This window comes from Saccopteryx leptura, chromosome 4, assembly GCF_036850995.1.
Source record: "Saccopteryx leptura isolate mSacLep1 chromosome 4, mSacLep1_pri_phased_curated, whole genome shotgun sequence".
Taxonomy (NCBI): Eukaryota; Metazoa; Chordata; class Mammalia; order Chiroptera; family Emballonuridae; genus Saccopteryx; species Saccopteryx leptura.
The window spans coordinates 159,403,668-159,423,364 of record NC_089506.1 but is presented as its reverse complement, the minus strand read 5'-3'; the positions used below and the strand labels follow the sequence as shown (position 1 = coordinate 159,423,364).

Sequence of the window (19,697 nt, the reverse complement as noted above, 5' to 3'; positions counted from 1 at the left end):
TTTATTACTGTTCCAAATTAAGGCAACATTTGTTATTCATTTGTTTTTTTCTGTATGTGAAAATAGACAATATTTATTTTTATCACAGTAGCAGAATATCTGATTATTATTTTCAAATTATTTTTTTCTCCAAAAGCTAACATAAAATTTTATATCATAAGGAGCAATATTTTGTCCCATAAAAAAGCAGATGAAAATATGAAAAAAATATATGCAGAAATAAGATCTGAAGTGGGCACATGTAGTCTCTGCCTGCAATGAACTTGCACTTCAGATGGGAGACAAAACTTGGACATATCAATGTCGGAAGCAACTTTTTTATGTATTCATATGGATAAGGACCAATAAAATATGGACCTTGACCTTAAATTGCTTAGAGTTTAATAAGAGGAGAAAAACACTTAAAAAGAAGTAGAATGAATACTTAGAAGCAACTTGGTTAAAGCTTGTACAGCCTGACACAGAACAAAGTGAAGAAGATTGTAATTTTTACCTAGGATGATTTAGAAATGCTTACAGAAGATATGGCACTTAAAGTAAGTTATGAAGATAAGTGATTTCTCATAATGCAAGCAGACTGGGGTTAAGATCTTAACAGGAAAAGTGCACAGTGACAGTAGGGCAAACTGCATACAATATCTGGGCAAGGAGTTTTGTTATGGCAGGAGTAGCATGATGGTGAATGGGACAGGAGATTTGAGCTTGGTAAGGGCTTGATAACGGGTGGCTTTCTTTGCCATGTTAATGTGAATACTGTTATCCTATGTCCACCTGGAAGTCATTGACAGTTATAAACCTCAGAAGTAAAAGTGATCAAATGTACATTTTAGATAGAATTCTTTGAAAATTGTGTGGAAAGTGATGCTGAGGGGAAAAACTAGAAAGAAAAGAAATACTTACAGCATTTTAGAATTTAGTATGGTATTTAGAGATAGATATAAGAGAACATATTTGAGAAATAATTAGTTTAAATAAAAGGGCAAGGTTATTACTTTAATATTTCTGGCACAAAATATGGAGAAATTTATGATTATGTCCAGATTCCCAGTCTGGAGAGCTTAATTAATGATAATCCATTCAGTAAGATAAGACATTTAAGGAGAAGAGAAAGCTCAGATTGAAGATAATCAGTACAATGTTGAATATGCCTTCTTAAAAGCTCATGTGAAACATCCAAGGAAATATTCCCAGCACTGAGATAAGAAAGATGATAATATTCCAGAAGTTTAGTTCTGCATCTTTTCAATTCTGAACTTGGTAACTATATAAAGCAATAATGAGACTAAAACACCCACACAAACACACACATACACATACTATATTTTCAGTACTATTATGAGAAAGATAAAAAATGACAAAGTTGAAATCCCATATAAGTATTGCCTAAATTGAAGCTGTATTCCAGTTTGTAATTTCACAAAGATGTCACAAAGAATTACAAGAAATGTGGAGAGGGTCTCAGGATTGACAGATTTCAAGTATCTTTGTCATGTATTTCTACTCAGAGAAAGAGGACAATACTGTTAGATAGAAGTTCTGAGACCAAGACCAAAGTAATTAAGGCAGAATATTTCTGAAAAGAATGAGTGAAAAGGCTTAGAAAATGCCCAGGAGGGCCACAACAGATCTCAAAAAATGCCAACAAAATATCCTTTCTACAAATGAATACATGACCTTGGAAAGAAATGTAAAGAGACCTCATATGTCCAAGGTTGGTAGATGTTCTTTTGAAGCAGGCCAGGTTTGGAAAGGCAGAGGAAGTACAGCTAAACATTTAAGTCCTCCCTATATCAACAGAGGTAAATCTATTTGAAGCTTGAAAACCCTGGCCCATGTTCCAATTTAATAAACTTGTGCCTCTAGTTTAAGAAGAAAATCTATCTTATTCAAGTATGAATAAGTAGTAAAAGAAAAGGTTCTACCTACATACAAAATAATTATAGTGAAAGAAATAAAAAAATTTAATCATTATTTCAGACAATAAAAACTCACTTAAAAAACATTACCAAAATCAGGCGTTGGTTGGTTGACTCAATGAATAAAGCATCGGCCTGGCATGTAAATATCACTGGTTTGATCCCGGTCAGCGCACACATGGGAAGCGACCATCTGTTTTTCTTCCCCTCTCAGAGCCAGTGGTACGGATGGTCTGTCAGAAGTTGAGGATGGCTCGGTTGATTTGAGTATCAGCCCCAGACAGGGATTGCTGGGTGAGTTCCGGTTGGGGCACATGCAGAAGACTGTCTCTTCCCCTACTGTCACTTAAAAAAAAAAATTACAAAAATCAGATAATATATAAATGTAACTATATAAGTTTAAACCAAAAAAAAAAAAAATTAAACAATTATGGTCATAAAAAAAGAGAAAAAATCTAGATGAAGAAGGTTATGGAATAAAAAGGAATAGAACTCAGAAAAAAAGAGGAAAAATTTAGGCCCTGGCCGGTTGGCTCAGTGGTAGAGCGTCGGCCTGGCGTGTGGGAGTCCCAGGTTCGATTCCTGGCCAGGGCACACAGGAGAAGCGCCCATCTGCTTCTCCACCCCTCCCCCTCTCCTTCCTCTCTGTCTCTCTCTTCCCCTCCCGCAGCGAGGCTCCATTGGAGCAAAGGTGGCCCCGGGCGCTGGGGATGGCTCTTTGGCCTCTGCCCCAGGCGCTAGAGTGGCTCTGGTCGCAGCGGAGCGATGCCCCGGAGGGGCAGAGCATCGCCCCCTGGTGGGCAGAGCGTCGCCCCCTGGTGGGCGTGCCGGTGGATCCCAGTCGGCCGCATGCGGGAGTCTATCTGACTGTCTCTCCCTGTTTCTGGCTTCAGAAAAATACAAAAAAAAAAGAGGAAAAATTTAGAAATTAAAAATAAGTTATAAAGGACACAAGGAAGAAAAGACAAGGTAGAAAGCAAGTATGAGGCATAGAAAACGAGAGAGAGAAAGAGAAATGGAGAATATAAAATAAAATTAAGAAAAAAGGCCTTAAAAGAAGAATGAGACAAATATAGAAGATAGGAAAAGATCAACATACAAAATTAGAGAAAAAAAAAGAAAACCAAAACAGTCAAACAATAAATATTTAAATCTATAAATTAAAATTTACTGAAATGATTTTAATAAATACTGAAATAATAAAAAAATAAATAAACAATGAAATAAAATAGTATTGGAATTTACTTATTGCCATGTCATATCAAATATCTAGGAAAATTAACCCAAAGCAATCAACACTGAGATATACCACAGTAAAATCAAATTTATTTATTTTATATTTTTAATTACATTTTAAAATTTATTGTGTTACCATGGATTCAAGTTTTCCACTCTATATAATACCCTCAACATCCCCCCACAATGTGCCCCTCAACCCACCCCTTCTGTTCCCCCTCCCCCTAACCTTCCTCCTCTCCTCTGGGACTTGCTGTCCTATTATCTGTATCTATGTGCTATGTATATATAATTAGCCTAATCTCTTCACTTTCTCTGATCCTGTCCCCTCATCCCTCTTCCATCTGACAGCTGTCCCACTGCTCCCCGTGACCCCACCTCAGCCTCTATTTCATTCCTCAGTTCACCATGTTCATGAGATTCCACATATGATATTTGTCTTTCTCTGGCTGGCTTATTTCACTTAGCATAATAATCTCTAGGTCTATCCATACCATTGCAAAAGTTAAGATTTCCTTCTTTTTCATGACTACATAGTATTCCATTGTGTATATGTACAACTACTTTTTTATCTACTCATCTGCTGATGGACACTTGGGCTGTTTCCAGATCTTGGCTATTGTAAGCAATACTACAATAAACATAAGGGTACATATCTTCTTTTAAATTAGTGTTTTGGGATTCTTAGGATATATTTCTAAAAAGTAGAATAGCTGGGTCAAAAAAACAGTTCCATTTTTAATTTTTGAGAAAATGTCATACTGTTTTTCATAGTGGCTGTATAAGTCTGCATTCCCACCAGCAGTGCAAGAGGGTTCACTTTTTTCTACACTCTCACCAACACTTGCTTGTTGATCTGTTAATGAGCACCATACTGACAGGTGTGAGGTGATAGCTCATTTTTGTTTTAATTTGCATTTCTCTGGTGATTGGTGGCATTAAACATTTTTTCATATGTCTATTGGCCATCTCTATGTCTTCTTTGGAGAAGTTTCTATTCAGTTCCTTTGCCCATTTTTTAATTGGATTATTTACCTTCCTGGTGTTGAGTTTTAGAAGTTCTTTACAAATTTTGTTTATTAACCCTTTGTCAGACATATCAGTGAATATGTTCTCCCATTGAGTGGGTTGCCTTTTTTATTTTGTTAATAGTGTCTTTTACTGTGAAAAAGCTTTTTAATGTGATATAGCCCCATTTGTTTATTTTGTCCTTTATTTCCCTTGCCCACAGAGATACATTGGCAAAAATGTTGCTACAAGAGATATCAGAGAGTTTACTTCCTATATCTTCCAAGATTTTTATGGTTTTGTGACTTACATTTAAGTCTTCTATCCATTTTGAGTTTGTTTTTGTGAATGGTTTAAGTTGGTGGTCTAGCTTAATTTCTTTACATGTACCAGTCCAACTTTCCCAATACAATTTATTACAGAGACTGTCTTTACTCCATTATATACTCTTGCTTCCTTTGTCAGATACTAATTGACTGTCAAGGCATGGGTTTATTTCTGGGTTCTCTGTTCTGTTCTATTGATTTGTATGCCTGTTCCTATGCCAGTATCAAGTTGTTTTGATTACAGTGGCCTTGTCATATAACTTGATATCAGGAAATGTGATACCTTCCATTTTGTTCTTCATTTTCAAGATTGCTGAGGAAATTCAGGTTCTTTTTTGGTTCCATTTAAATTTTTGGAATATTTGTTCTAGATCTGTAAAATATGCATTAGTATTTTAATAGGAATTGCATTGAATCTATAGATTGCTTCAGGTAGTTTGGCCATTTTAATGATGTTAGTTCTTCCTATCCGTGAACACAGTATATGCATCTACTTGTTTGTATCTTCCTCAATTTCTTTCTTCAGTGTCTTATAATTTTTCAAGTACAAGTCTTTTACTTCCTTGGTTAAATTTACTTCTAGGTACTTTATTATTTTTTGTTGTTGTTGCAATAGTGAAGGGGATTGTTTCCTTAATTTCTCTCTCTGACAGTTTATTGTTTGTGTATAAATATGCTACTGATTTCTGAATATTAATTTTATATCCTGCCACCTTGCTGAATTCATTTATCATATCTAGTAGACTTTAGGGTTTTCTATGTACAGTATCATATCATCAGAAAATTATGAAAGTTTTACTTATTCTTTTCCAATTTGGATGGCTTTATTTCTTCTTCTTGTCTGATTGCTGTGGCTAGGACTTCCAGAATTATGATGAATAAGAATGGTGAAAGAACTTGACCAGGCGGTGGCACAGTGGATAGAGCATCGGACTGTGATGCAGAGGAACTAGGTTTGAGACCCCAAGGTCGCCAGCTTGATCTCAGGCTCATCTGGTTTGAGCAAAGCTTCATGAGCTTGGACCCAAGGTTGCTAGCTTGAGCAAGGGGTTACGCAGTCTGCTGAAGGCCCACGGTCAAGGCACATTATGAAAAAGCAATCAATGAACAACTAAGGTGTTGCAACGTAAAATCTGATGATTGATGCTTCTCATCTCTCTCCATTCCTGTCTTTCTGTCCCTGTCTATCCCTCTCTCTGACTCTCTCTCTCTCTGTCTCTGAAAAAAAAAATTAAAAGAATGGTGAAAGAGGGCACTCCAGCCTTGTTCCTAATTTTAAAGGGATTGTTTTTAATTTATTCCCATTGAGTATGATGTTGACTGTTGGTTTGTCATACATTGCCTTTATTTTTTTTTTAATATTTTATTTATTGATTTTTTTAGAGAGAGAGGAGTGAGAGAGAGAGACAGAGAGAGAGAGAAGGGGTAGGAGCAGGAAGCATCAACTCCCATATGTGCCTTGACCAGGCAAGCCCAAGGTTTCGAACCCGTGACCTCAGTGTTCCAGGTCGATGCTTTATCCCACTGCGCCACCACAGGTCAGGTCCATTGCCTTTATTATGTTGAGATATGTTTCCTGTATTCCAACTTTGCTAAGAGTTTTGATCATAAATGGGTGCTGGATTTTATCAAATGTTTTTGCTGCATCTATTGATATGATCATGTAAATTTTATCTCTAATTTTGTTTATGTGATGAATCACACTCATTGATTTGCAAATATTTTACCAACTTTGCCTCCCCAGAATAAATTTCACTTTATCATGATATATGTTCTTTTTTTTTTTTTTTTTTGCACTTTTTCTGAAGCTGGAAACAGGGAGAGACAGTCAGACAGACTCCCGCATGCGCCCGACCGGGATCCACCCGGCACGCCCACCATGGGGCGACGCTCTGGCCACCAGGGGGCGATGCTCTGCCCATCCTGGGCATCGCCATGTTGCGACCAGAGCCACTCTAGCGCCTGGGGCAGAGGCCACAGAGCCATCCCCAGCGCCTGGGCCATCCTTGCTCCAATGGAGCCTTGGCTGCGGGAGGGGAAGAAAGAGACAGAGAGGAAGGCGCGGCGGAGGTGTGGAGAAGCAAATGGGCGCTTCTCCTGTGTGCCCTGGCCGGGAATCGAACCCGGGTCCTCCGCACGCTAGGCCGACACTCTACCGCTGAGCCAACCGGCCAGGGCGATATATGTTCTTTTTAATGTATTGCTGAAGCTAGTTGGCTAATAATTGGTTGAGAATTTTAGCATCTATGTTCATCAGCAATATTGACCTATAATTTTCTTTCTTTGTAGTGTCTTTACCTGGTTTTGGAATGAGGATAATGCTTGCTTCATAAAAGGAGCTTGGAAGTCTTCCCTCCTCTTGAATTTTTAAAATAGCTTGAGAAAGATACATGTTAGTTCTTCTTTGAATGTTTGATAAAATCACCTGTGAAGCCATCCCGTCCAGGACTTTTGTTTGCAGGGAGTTTTTTTTTAATAATTTTATTTTTTTAATGGGGTGACATCAATAAATCAGGATACATATATTCAAAGATAACATGTCCAGGTTATCTTGTCATTCAATTATGTTGCATACCCATCACCCAAAGTCAGATTGTCCTCTGTCACCCTCTATCTAGTTTTCTTTGTGCCCTTCCCCATCCCCCTTTCCCTCTCCCTCTCCCCCCTCCCCACAGGGAGTTTTTTTCCATTTATTGTAATTGGTCTGTTAGGTTTTCTGATTCTTCCAGATTGAGTTTTGGAAGATTGTATGTTTATAGAAACTTATCCACTTCTCCTAGGTTGTCCAACATTTTTGACATATAGATCTTCATAGTATTTTCTTACAATTTTGTATTTCTGCAGTGTCAGTTCTTACTTCTCCACTTTCATTTCTAATTTTATTTATTTTGGTCTTCTCTCTGTTTTTTTCTTTAATCTGGGTAAAGGTTCGTCAATCTTGTTTACCTTTCAAAGAATCAGCTCTTGGTTTTATTGATCTTCTGTAATTTTTTTTAGCCTCTACATCATTTACTTCTGCTCTGATCTTTATTATCTCCTTCCTTCTACTTCTGCTGGGCTTTATTTGTTGTCCTTTTTCTAGTTCTTTTAGGTGCAGGGTTAGGTTGTTTATTTGAGTTTCATCTTCTTAAGGTATGCCTGTAATGCCATGAATTTTCCTCTCAGGACTGCTTCAACTGTACCCCATAGATTTTGGGTTGTATGTTCATTTTTATTTGTTTCAAAGTAATTTCTGATTTCTTCCTTGATCTCATTGTTAGCCCATTTCTTATTTAATAACATGCTATTTAGCCTCCAAATATTTTAATATTTTTTTTAGTTTTTCTATTGTAGTTGATTTCTAGTTTTGTGCCATTGTCAAGAAGATGCATGGTATGATTTCAGTCTTCTTAAATTTATTGATACTTGTTTTGTATCTTAACATGTGGTCTATCCTAGAAAATGTATCATGAGCACTTGAAAAGCATGTATATTCTGCTGCTTTTGGGGTGAAATCTTCTGAAGATATCAATTAAATTCAATGTATTTAGTATGTTGTTTAAGACAATAGTTTCTTTGTTAGTTTTCTGTCTGGAAGATTTATTCACTGATGTTAGTGGGGTATTAAAATCCCCTACTACTATAGTTGGGTGTTAATCTCACCCTTTATGTCCACCAAAATCTGCTTAATATATTTAGGTTCTCCTATATTGGGTGCATAAATATTTACAATGGTTATATTCTCTTGTTGAATTGCACCCTTAATCATTATGTAATGACCTTCTTTGTCCCTTACTATAGAGCCTTTGTTTTAAAAGCTATTTTGTCAGATATAAGTATTGCTACCCCAGCTATTTTTTTCATTTTCATTTGTATGAAATGCTTTGTTTCTTCCCTTCACTTGCAATCTATGTGTACCTTTTGTTCTGAGGTGGGTCTTTTCTAGATAGCATATAATCAGGTCTTGTTTTCTTATTCATACAGCTATCCTGTCTTTTGATTGGAGCATTTAATCCATTCACATTTAAGGTTTTTATTGAAATGTACTTATTTATTGCCATGTTATTCTTCAAACCTATAATCCTCTTTTTCTGGATTTTTTTTTCTTTGCTCTTTTTATAGAAGGCCCTTTAACACTTCTTACAGAACTGATTTTATTTGTAATGAATTTCTTGAACCATTTTTTGGTCTGGGAAACTATTTCTCTTTCATTTTTAAATGATAGTCTGTATAGAGTAGTCTTGGTTGTAGGATCATTTTACATCACTTTGAATCTTTCTTGCCAGTCCTTTCAGGACTGAAGTGAGGTGTTTCTGTTGAGAAGTGTGATGTCATCCTTATGGGAGCTCCTCTGTAGGTAATTAACTGTTTTTCTTTTGCAGCTTTTAATATTCTTTTTTTGTCTCTTAACTTTGGCATTTTAATTATAATATGTCTTGGTATAGGCCTCCTTGGTATCATCTATTTTATTTTAAGTGAGAGAGAGGGAGAGAGAGAGACGAATAAGGACAGACAGAGAAGAAGTGAGAGAGAGAGAGAGAAATGAAAAGCATCAACTCATAGTTGTGGCACCTTAGATGTTCATTGATTGCTTTCTCCTCTGTGCTTTGACTGGGGGCTCCAGCTGAACCAGTGACCCTTTGCTCAAGTCAGTGATCTTGGGCTCAAGCCAGTGACCATGAGGTCATGTCTATGATTCCACACTCAAGGAAGATGAGCCCACACTCAAGCTGGCAAAATTAGGGTTTTGAACATGAATCCTCAGCATCCTAGGCTGACATTCTATCCACTGCACTACCACTTGGTAAGTCAGCTCTTTGTATTTCTATGTAATTAAAATTACCTATGTAGGCCCTGGCCAGTTTGCTCAATGGTAGAGCATCAGCCCAGCATATGGATGTCCCAGGTTATATTCACGGTCAAGGCACACAGTAGAAGTGCCATTTTCTTCTCTTCCCCTCCCCCCTCTTGCTTCTTTTCCTCTCTCTCTCTCTCTCTCTCTTCTCTTCCTGTAGATATGGCTTGATAAGAGCAAGTTGGCCTCAGGCACTGAGGATAGCTCCATGGCCTTTGTCTCAGTCACTAAGAAGAACTCAGTTGCTGAGCAATGGAGCAATGCCCCAAATAGGCAGAGCCTCCTATCCTAGTAGGCTTGCCAAGTGAATCACAGTTGGGGTGCATGTGGAAGTCTGTCTCTCTGCCTCTGCTCCTTTCACTGAATAAAATAATAAATAAATAAAATTACCTAGTTGATGTCTATAAAAGATATGCTGAGATTGTGATTGGGATACCTTGGAATAAATCTGGGAGAAATGCTTGTTATAGCTACCACACTTGAGTCTCTTGATCAGTCAGTGAGGTATAATTTCTCACATTGATTTGTCTTCATTTATTTCTTTCAATAATGTTTAATAATTTTTATTTCCACGGTGGACATCATATAGTACCTTTATTAGATTCATTCCTTGGTAATTAATGATTTTGATGTCTATTATATAGCACAGTATAATATAATTGTTTATTGCTGGTAGAGAAAGATAAAATTTATTCTTGTTCTTTGGCCTCATATTCTATGACTGTGCTCATATTAATTTCCAATATTTTGTTGGTAGATTACATCAGATTTTTTATGTACATAATCATAATCTTCAAATAAAGGTTTTTATTTCTAATTTTCCTTTATACCTTTTTATCTTGTACTTATTAAGTTATCTCGTACAATACTGAATAGATGTAGTGATAATTACTATCCTTATTTTTTATGCGCAATAGGACATAAAGACTTCATATTTCATTGTTACATATGCTCTACATTTCACAGTAAGTGTGGTATTTGTACTGCCTATCAAAAGAAACATTTATTTCCATTTCTAGTTTACTAAAACATTTTAATAAATAAATTTTAAAATTTAGCAAATGCATTTTATGTATTAAGATTATTACAATATTATATGTCTATTTTATTATAGGAATAAATTGGATTTGGTTAGTTGCTTGATTTGTTTCACTGATATTTTTTTTAGAATTTTTTATCTGTATTTACAAATAAAGTTGCCTTATAATTTTCCCATCTTATTAATGAGGTTGTTTGGTCTTTGCATTAGTGTTATTTTGGCCTCATAAAATGAGTTGGGAAGTATATCTTTTTTCATAATACCTTTACTATTTTATCGAGTTATGGTGTTATTTTTTTAAATTTAGTATTTAGAAGAAATCACTTGTGATGTCACCTGCCTCGAAATTTCTTTGTGAGAGGTTTCAAATTAAAAATTGAGACACTGTGTGTGTTCGTAGGGGGTACTACTAAATCTTTCTACTTTTATCTTTGTAATTTTTATCATATGACTTTTATATTAAAAGTATTTTAGTTTTATTCACATATATCTTCTGTATGTTAGTATATATGCCTTTTCTATCAAAGTATACATCCAAATGTCTTGTTGTTTTCACATTCTTTCACCTTTTAACGTGTTTTTTATTTGAACCAAGTGTTATTCAAAATGTATTGTTTAATTTCTTAACATTTGACCTGACCATGGGGTGGTGCAATGAATAGTGTCGAACTGGGACACAGATGACCTGGGCTGGAAACCCTAAGTTTGTTGGCTTAAGCACAAGCTCACCAGCTTGAGCGGGGGTCACTGCCTTGAGCCTGGGGTCATAGATATGACCCCATGATCATTGACCTAAAGCCCAAGGTTGCTGGCTTGATTGAGTAAGGGTCACTTGCTCTATTGGAGCCCCCCTGGTCAAGGTACATATGAGAAAGCAATCAATGAACAACTAAGATGCCATAATGAAGAATTGATGCTTCTCATCGTTCTCCCTTTCTGACTCTCTGTCCCTCTTTCTGACTCTCTCTCTGTCTCGGTTAAAAAAAGAAATTAACATTTCAAAATCATTTGTTATATATTGTTATTTATTTTTAGATTGATTCCGCTGTATTTAAAGAACATGTTTTTATGGTTTCTTTCCTTGAAAGTTTCTTTAGACTTACAAATGATTTAAAAGTTTTATTATGGTGGATTTATTTATTATTTTATTTCAACTTTGATGTATATATTTTGAATATATATTAGTTGAAAAAAAACTTAGGATTATTACCACTTTCTGCTTTATTGACCTTATGAAATAGTCTTCTTTCTCTCTAATAACTTATCTTAGAGTTACTTGTTCTGACTAAAATATTGCTTCATCAGCTATATTTTATTAGCATTTTCATAATATATACTTTTTTATGTTTTTACTTTCAATCTTTCTCTGACTATATATATTTAAGGTATATCTTGTAAGCCATATGTAGTTGACTTATTAAAAAAGTTAGCAACTTAGTTTTTCATTGAAGTATATAAGACTATTAAATTAAAAATAATTAACATGTTAGATTTTTTGTCTTTTATTTTAATGTTTCTTTTAAATTTTTTTCTACTTCTTTAGTTCCTTTCTTTACTTCTTTTGAATTGACATATTTATTTCTAGTTTTTATCATTTTCCCTATCTCTCTTGGCCATCTTCACCTAAGGTTTCACATGGTGATTACCCATATTTTCACATGTATAAGACATTCCCATGTATAAGATGCACCTTAATTTTGGGGCCTGAAATTTGAAAAAAAAATATATATTACATAAAGTTATTGAACTCAAGTTTTATTTATCATAAAATTCATACAACTCCTCATCATGGTCAACTCCTCATCCATCAATTAGCCTGTCCTCATCTGTATCTGATGATGAATCACTGTCTTTATATATTGCCTTATCTTCAGTTCCATCTATGGCGTTTGAAATGCCACACTTCTTGAATGAATTGACAATGATTTCAATCTTGATATTATCCCAGGATCTTTTCATCTAGGTACAAACTTCTCCTATAGTTTTTCTGTTTTCTATTTCATTTATTTATGCTCTGATTTTTATTATCTCCTTTCTTTGGCTGGTTTTGGGTTGTCTTTGTTCTCCTTTTTCCAGTTCCTAAAGTTGTGAAGTTAAGTGGTTCACTTGGGTTCTCTCTTGTTCATATAAGCCTGAAGTGATATGAACTTCCCTCTTATCACTGCTTTTGTTGCATCCCATAGATTTTGATATGGGATTCGATTTTTCTGAATTGGCTGATGTTGTTTTTGTGGCCCAACATATGGTCAATTCTTGAGAATGATCCATGTACACTGGAGAAAAATGTATACTCTGTCACTTTGGGATAAAATGTCCTGTAGATGTCTATCATATCCAATTACTCTAGTGTTTCATTTAAGGCCAATATATCTTTATTGTCATTTTCATTTGTCTGTATATATCTTTTGATCTCTGTGCTTATTTCTTCTTTGACCTATTTATTTTTTAAAAGTATGTTGTTTAGTTTCCACATTTTTGTGGGGGGTTTTCCCCTCTTTTTTGCAGTTGAATTCTAGTTTCAAGGCATTATGATCAGAAAATATCCTTGGTACAACTTCGATTTTTCTGAATTTGCTGATGTTGTTTTTGTGGCCCAACATATGGTCAATTCTTGAGAATGATCCATGTACACTGGAGAAAAATGTATACTCTCTCACTTTGGGATAAAATGTCCTGTAGATGTCTATCATATCCAATTACTCTAGTGTTTCATTTAAGGCCAAAATATCTTTATTGATTCTCTGTTTGGATGACCGATCTAGAGTCGTCAGTGGTGTATTGAGGTCTCCAAGTATGATTGTATTTTTGTGAGTTTTTGTTTTAAGGTCAATAAGTAGCTGTCTTATATATTTTGGTGATCCTTGGTTTGGTGCATGTATATTAAGAATTGTTATGTCTTCTTGATTCAGCGTCCCCTTAATTATTATGAAATGACCATTTTTGTCTCTGAGTACTTTTGCTGTCTTGTAGTCAGCATTATCAGATGTGAGTATTGCTACGCCTGCTTTTTTTTCAGATGTTATTTGCTTGGAGTATGGTTTCCCAGCCTTTCATTTTTAATTTGTTTTTATCCTTGTTGTTTAGATGAGTTTCTTATAGGCAGCATACAGTTGAATTTTCTTTTTTAATCCATTCTGCTACTCTGTGCCTTTTTATTGGTGAGTTTAATCCATTTACATTTAGTGCAGTTATTGACACTTGTGAGTTCCCCATTGCCATTTTATACATTGCTTTCTGTTAGTTTTATGTCTTGTTTGATTCTTCTCTTTTGTTTTTCTATCTTTTGTTTTTGTTTGTTTGTATTTGATACTTCTTTCATCTGTTGCTACCTTTTTTTAAATCATGTGCTTCTGTGGTGGTTTTTTCAGGAGTGGTTACCATTAAGTTATGGAAAACATACATATCATGTTCATTGTAGTGCACTATCTTGTGAATACTTTTGCACTCCATCTTCCTTTGCTACTGTTAATCTATGTTATCTCTCCCACCTTTTTTGTTGTTGTTGTCACAGATTAAATTTGGTATTATTGTGTTCTTGGTGGAGCATTTACTTGTGGTTTTGTTTTGTTCTTTGTATCTGGTTGGAAAACCCCCTTTAGTAATTCCTAGAGTGGGGGTTGTCTGATGATAAATTCCCTTATCTTTTCTGTATCTGTGAATGTTTTTATTTCTCCTTCATATTTGAAGGATAGCTTTGATGAGTATAGTATTCATGGCTGAAAGTTTCTCTTTCAAGACTTTAAATATTGGGGTCCACTCTCTTCTGGCTTATAGAGTTTCTGTTGAGAAATCAGATGATAATCTAATGGGCCTTCCTTTATATTTTGTATTCTTCTTTTCCCTGGCTGCCTTGAGAATTTTTTCTTTGCAGTTGGTTTGTGCCAATTTCATTATGATGTGCCTTGGAGTAGGTTTGTTGGGGTTAAGAAAACTCGGAGTTCTGTTTGCTTCTTGAATTTGAGGCTTTAGTTTTTTTCCACAGGCTTGGGAAGTTCTCATCTATTATTTGTTTGAATATGTTCTCCATTCCATTTTCTCTCTCTTCTCCCTCTGATATACCTATTATTCTTATGTTATTCTTTTTGATGGAGTCAGACAATTCCTGTAGGGCTTTCTCATTTTTTTAAATTTTTGAGTCTCTTTCTTCTTCTCTCTGTTGTGCCTCAAGTTGCTTGTCTTCTATTTCACTAATCCTACCTTATATCTGGCCTGTTTTATTAGCTAAGCTTGTTACCTCGTTTTTCAGCTCATGAATTGAGTTTTTAATCTCTGTTTGATTTGTTTTTATAGTTTCAATTTCCTTGGTAATATATTCTTTGTGTTCATTGAGTTGTTTTCTGAGCTCCCTAAATTGCCTTTCTGTGTTTTCTTGTATATCTCTGAGTATTTTTAAGATTTCTATTTTAAATTCTCTGTCATTTAGCTCCAAGGTTTCCAATATATTAAATTTTTTCTCCATATATTTTTCCTCATCTATCTGAAAAATATGGAACACTTCACAAATTTGCGTGTCTTCCTTGTGCAGGGGCCATGCTAATAATCTCTGTATCATTCCAATTTTGGTATATGAGCTGCCGAAGCAAGCACTATTCTATAGTTTTTGTGTCACTTAATACAATAGAATTTTCATTTTTCACTTTCTTTTTTCTTTTTTTTCCTCTTACCCCATTTCTTCCATTTGACTATTATTTATAAACAAATTATATTGTCAATCTCCCCCAACCCAAGCCCTCTGTTCAACATATTTTTGTTTCACTTAGCACAATAGAATTTTCTGTTTTTCACTGTATTATCTCAAAAACTTTTTTTTATCAACTCTTATTAGTGTTATTAACAGTACCAATCTCAAATGCCATTAAAGAAAAAGAAATTGAATATCATAGATACAAATGACAGTGATGTAATTGAGATAGATGAGGAAAAATCTATAGATAAAAATTTTAATAGCTTAGAAACCTTGGAGTTAAATGACAGAGAATTTAAAATTGAAGTCCAAAAAATACTCAGGGATAGACAAGAAAGCACAGAAAGGCAATTTAGTGAGCTCAAAACACAATTCAATGAACAGAATGAACACTTCACCAAGGAAATTGAAACTATGAAAACAAATCAAACAGAGATGAAAAACTCAATTTATGAACTGAAAAATGAGGTAACAAGCTTAGCCAATAAAACAGGCCAGATGGAGGAGAGAATTAGTGACATAGAAGTCAGGCAACTAGAGGTACTACAGAGAGAAGGGAAGAGAGACTCACAAATTTAAAAAAATGAGATAATCCTACAGGAATTGTCTGACTCTATCAGAAAAAGCAACATAAGAATAATGGGTATATCAGAAGGAGAAGAGAGACAAAATGGAATGAAGAACATATTCAAACAAATAATAGACGAGAACTTCCCAAGCCTGTGGAAAGAACTAAAGCCTCGAATTCAAGAAGCAAACAGAACATCGAGTTATCTTAACCCTAACAAACCTACTCCAAGACACATCATAATAAAATTGGCACAAACCAATGACAAAGAAAAAATTCTTAAGGCAGCAAGGGAAAAGAAGAATACAACATATAACGGAAGGCCCATTAGATTAACAACAGATATTTCAGCAGAAACTTTACAAGCTAGAAGAGAGTGGACTCCAATATTTAAAGTTCTGAAAGAGGAACTTCCAACCAAGAATACTATATCCATCAAAGCTATCCTTCAAATATGAAGGAGAAATAAAAACAACCACAAATACAGAAAGGATGAGGGAATTTATCACCAGAAAACTCCCACTTCAGGAAATACTAAAGGGGGTTTTCCAACCAGACACAAAGAACAAAACAAAATAAAATTAAAAGTAAAAGCTTCATCAAGATTGCAATAAAAACAAGATTAATCTGTGACAGAGAAACAAAAAAAGGGGAGAGGACAAAGATTAACAGTAGCAAAGGAGGATAGAGTGCAGAAGCACTCATGAGATAATGTACTACAGTGAACATGATATGTATGCTTTCCATTACTTAATGGTAACCACCCCTAAAAAAAACAACACAGAAGTACATGGCTTGAAAAAAGAAGTAACAGACAAAAGAAGTATGACTATAACTAAACAAAAACAAATTATAGAAAAATAAAAGAGAAGAACCAAACAAGATACAAAACTATCAGAAATCAATATATAAAATGGCAATAGGAAACCCTCAAATGTCAATAATTACACTAAATGTAAATGAATTGAACTCACCAATAAACAGATAGAGAGTAGCAGAATGGATTAAAAAAGAAAATCTAACTGTGTGCTGTCTACAAGAAACACATCTAAGCTACAAGAAGAAAAACAAATTCAAAGTGAAAGGTTGAAAAACAATACAGCAAATAATATCCAAAAAAGAGCAGTGTAGCAATATTTATATCTAAAAATGCTGACTATAAGACAACAAAGGTAATCAGAGACAAAAACAGTCATTTCATAATGATAAAGGGGACATTGAATCAAGAAGACATAACACTTCTTAATATATAGGCACCAAACTAAAAAGGACCAAAATATATAAGATAGCTACTGACTGACCTAAAAACAAAAACTGACAAAAATACAATTATACTTGGAGACCTCAATACACCACTGACGACTCTAGATTGTTCATCCAAACAGAAAATCAATAAAGAAATATTGGCCTTAAATAAAACACTAGAACAATTGGGTATGATAGAGATATACAGGACTTTGCATCCCAAAGTGCCAGAGTATACATTTTTCTCTACTGTATATGGAACATTCAAAAGAATTGACCATATGTGGGGCCATAAAAATAACATCAACAAATTCCCCCCCTTCTCTCTCTGTCTCTCCTCTCTCTCTCTCTCTCTCTCTCTCTCTCTCTCTCTCCCTCTTCTCTCTAAAATGAATAAATAAAAAAAAATTCTTTAAAAAAAAATAAATAAAATCCTCGAATAGCCAGAGCAATCCTAAGGAAAAAGAATGAAGCTGGGGGCATTACAATACCTGACTTCAAATTATATTATAGAGCCACGATAATCAAAACAGCATAGTATTGGCAGAAAATAGACACTCAGACCAATGGAACAGAATAAAAAGCCCAGATATAAATCCACACCTATATGGTCAAATAATTTTTGATAAAGGGGCCAACAACACACAATGGAGAAAAGAAAGCCTCTTCAACAAATGGTGCTGGGAAAACTGGAAAGCCACATGCAAAAGAATAAAACTCGACTACAGTTTGTTCCCTTTTACTAAAATTAAGTCAAAATAGATCAAAGACCTAAATCAGTAAATTACATAGAAGAAAGCATAGGTACTAAACTCATGGACCTTGGTTACAAAGAGCACTTTATGAATTTGACTCCAAAGGCAAGAGAAGTGAAGCAAAGATAAATGAATGGGACTACATCAGACTAAGAAGCTTTTGCACAGCAAAAGAAACATACAACAAAACAAACAGACAGCCAACTAAATGGGAAATGATATTTTCAAACAACAGCTCAGATAAGGGCCTAATATCCAAAATATACAAAGAACTCATAAAACTCAACAACAAACAAACAAACAATCCAATAAAAAAAATGGGAAGAGGACATGAACAGACATTTCTCCCAGGAAGAAATACAAATGGCCAACAGATATATGAAAAGATGCTCATCTTCATTAGTTATTAGAGAAATGCAAACCCAAACTACAATGAGATACCACCTCACACCTGTTAGATGAGCTATTATCAACAAGATAGGTAATAAGTGTAGGAGAGGCTGTGGAGAAAAAGGAACCCTCATCCACTGTTGGTGAGAATGTAAAGTAGTATAACCATTATGGAAGAAAGTATGGTGGTTCCTCAAAAAATTAAAAATAGAACTACCATATGACCCAGGAATCCCTCTACTGGGCATATATACCCCCATAACTCAGAAACATTGGTACATAAAGACACATGCAGCCCGATGTTCATTGCAGCATTGTTTACAGTGGCCATGACATAGAAAGAACCAAAGAGTCCTTCAATATATGATTGGATAAAGAAGATGTGGTACATATGATATATACTATAGAATACTACTCAACCATAAGAAATGATGACATCGGATCATTTACAACAAAATGGATGGACCTTGATAACATTATACATGAGTGAAATAAGTAAATCAGAAAAAACTAAGAACTATATGATTCTATACATAGGTGGGACATAAAAATGAGACTCAGGGACATGGACAAGTGTGTTGTGGTTACAGGACAGGGAGGGAGGAGAGGGAGGAGAGGAAGGAGTGTTGGGAGAGGAGGGGCACAAAGAAACCCAGATAGAAGGTGACGGAAGACTATATGACTTTGGTTGATGGGTATGCAACATAATCAAATGTCAAAATAACCTGGAGATGTTTCCTCTGAACCTATGTACCCTGATTGATTAATGTCACCCCATTAAAACTAATAAAAATTTTAAAAAGATGATACCAAAGAAAAAGAAAATATCATAGAAATAAATATAACAAATTATTTTTTTAAAATAAGAGTATTTGATTATTGATTGCAGTGAGTGGAGAAAAGGATGTTATCAAGGATGCCTCTTTCCAGGTTTTGGACTTGGAAACTGCATGGATGATGGTTCCACTTTTTGTGACAGGGAGCACTAGGGAAAGAACAAGTTTAGGTCAAAGCAGGGGCTTAAGTCTACAACTGATGTCTTATATGAAAGATAGAAACTGAAAATGTGAATTTAGAATTTGGAAGAGATAGTAGGAACTGCCTTTTACATTTTGGAGGGATACTAACAAAATTTTTGTTTATTCCTTGAAATTCTTAAATCAACCTATCATAACCTTATTTGTTATAAGATACTGAGAAGTATTCACTTTTTAATTAACACATAGTAGTTTTTCATTAAAATTTTGGTTATTTGTACATAATATTATTTACTTTTGAGTTGTTTATTTAATTAATTTAGAAAATCCTGAGAATCATTAATTTCTTCATCTTGTTTTGTATATCTGTTAAGAAAGAGGGTTATAATCAAACTGAAGATACATGAATACTTCTTAATGATTATACTTATGAGTTATGATCTGCTCTATAGAGGCTTCAGAGAGCAACAATATCATACATATAAGAAAACTACTTATGCTAAATGAAGCAGAATACTCAATTATAGTTAGGCATATAATCATTTCCTCTACACCAGAAAGTTTAGACTAAAGTGTGGTTTTAAATATGAAACTTTACTTTTCTTACCTATTCAATGTATTGGCTTATAAGAGTAGATTTTTTATTTAAAAATTATGATTTGAGAATTGATTATTTTCATTTTACTAGTAGGAAACATTTGAGGAAATAATATATATAT

The 19,697-nt window shown here is 34.6% G+C and overlaps 1 protein-coding gene and 1 non-coding gene across 2 annotated transcripts in view; one reads left to right on the top strand and one right to left on the bottom strand.

Annotated features, from left to right (window-relative positions):
- Window positions 1-19,697, top strand: part of SLCO6A1 (solute carrier organic anion transporter family member 6A1) — a 109,887-nt gene that overhangs the window by 79,106 nt on the left and 11,084 nt on the right. The gene's annotated exons all lie outside the window — the stretch shown is intronic.
- On the bottom strand, window positions 14,840-14,946 carry LOC136404617 (U6 spliceosomal RNA). Its single transcript, XR_010751338.1, has one exon. It is a non-coding gene; the product is annotated as a U6 spliceosomal RNA (small nuclear RNA).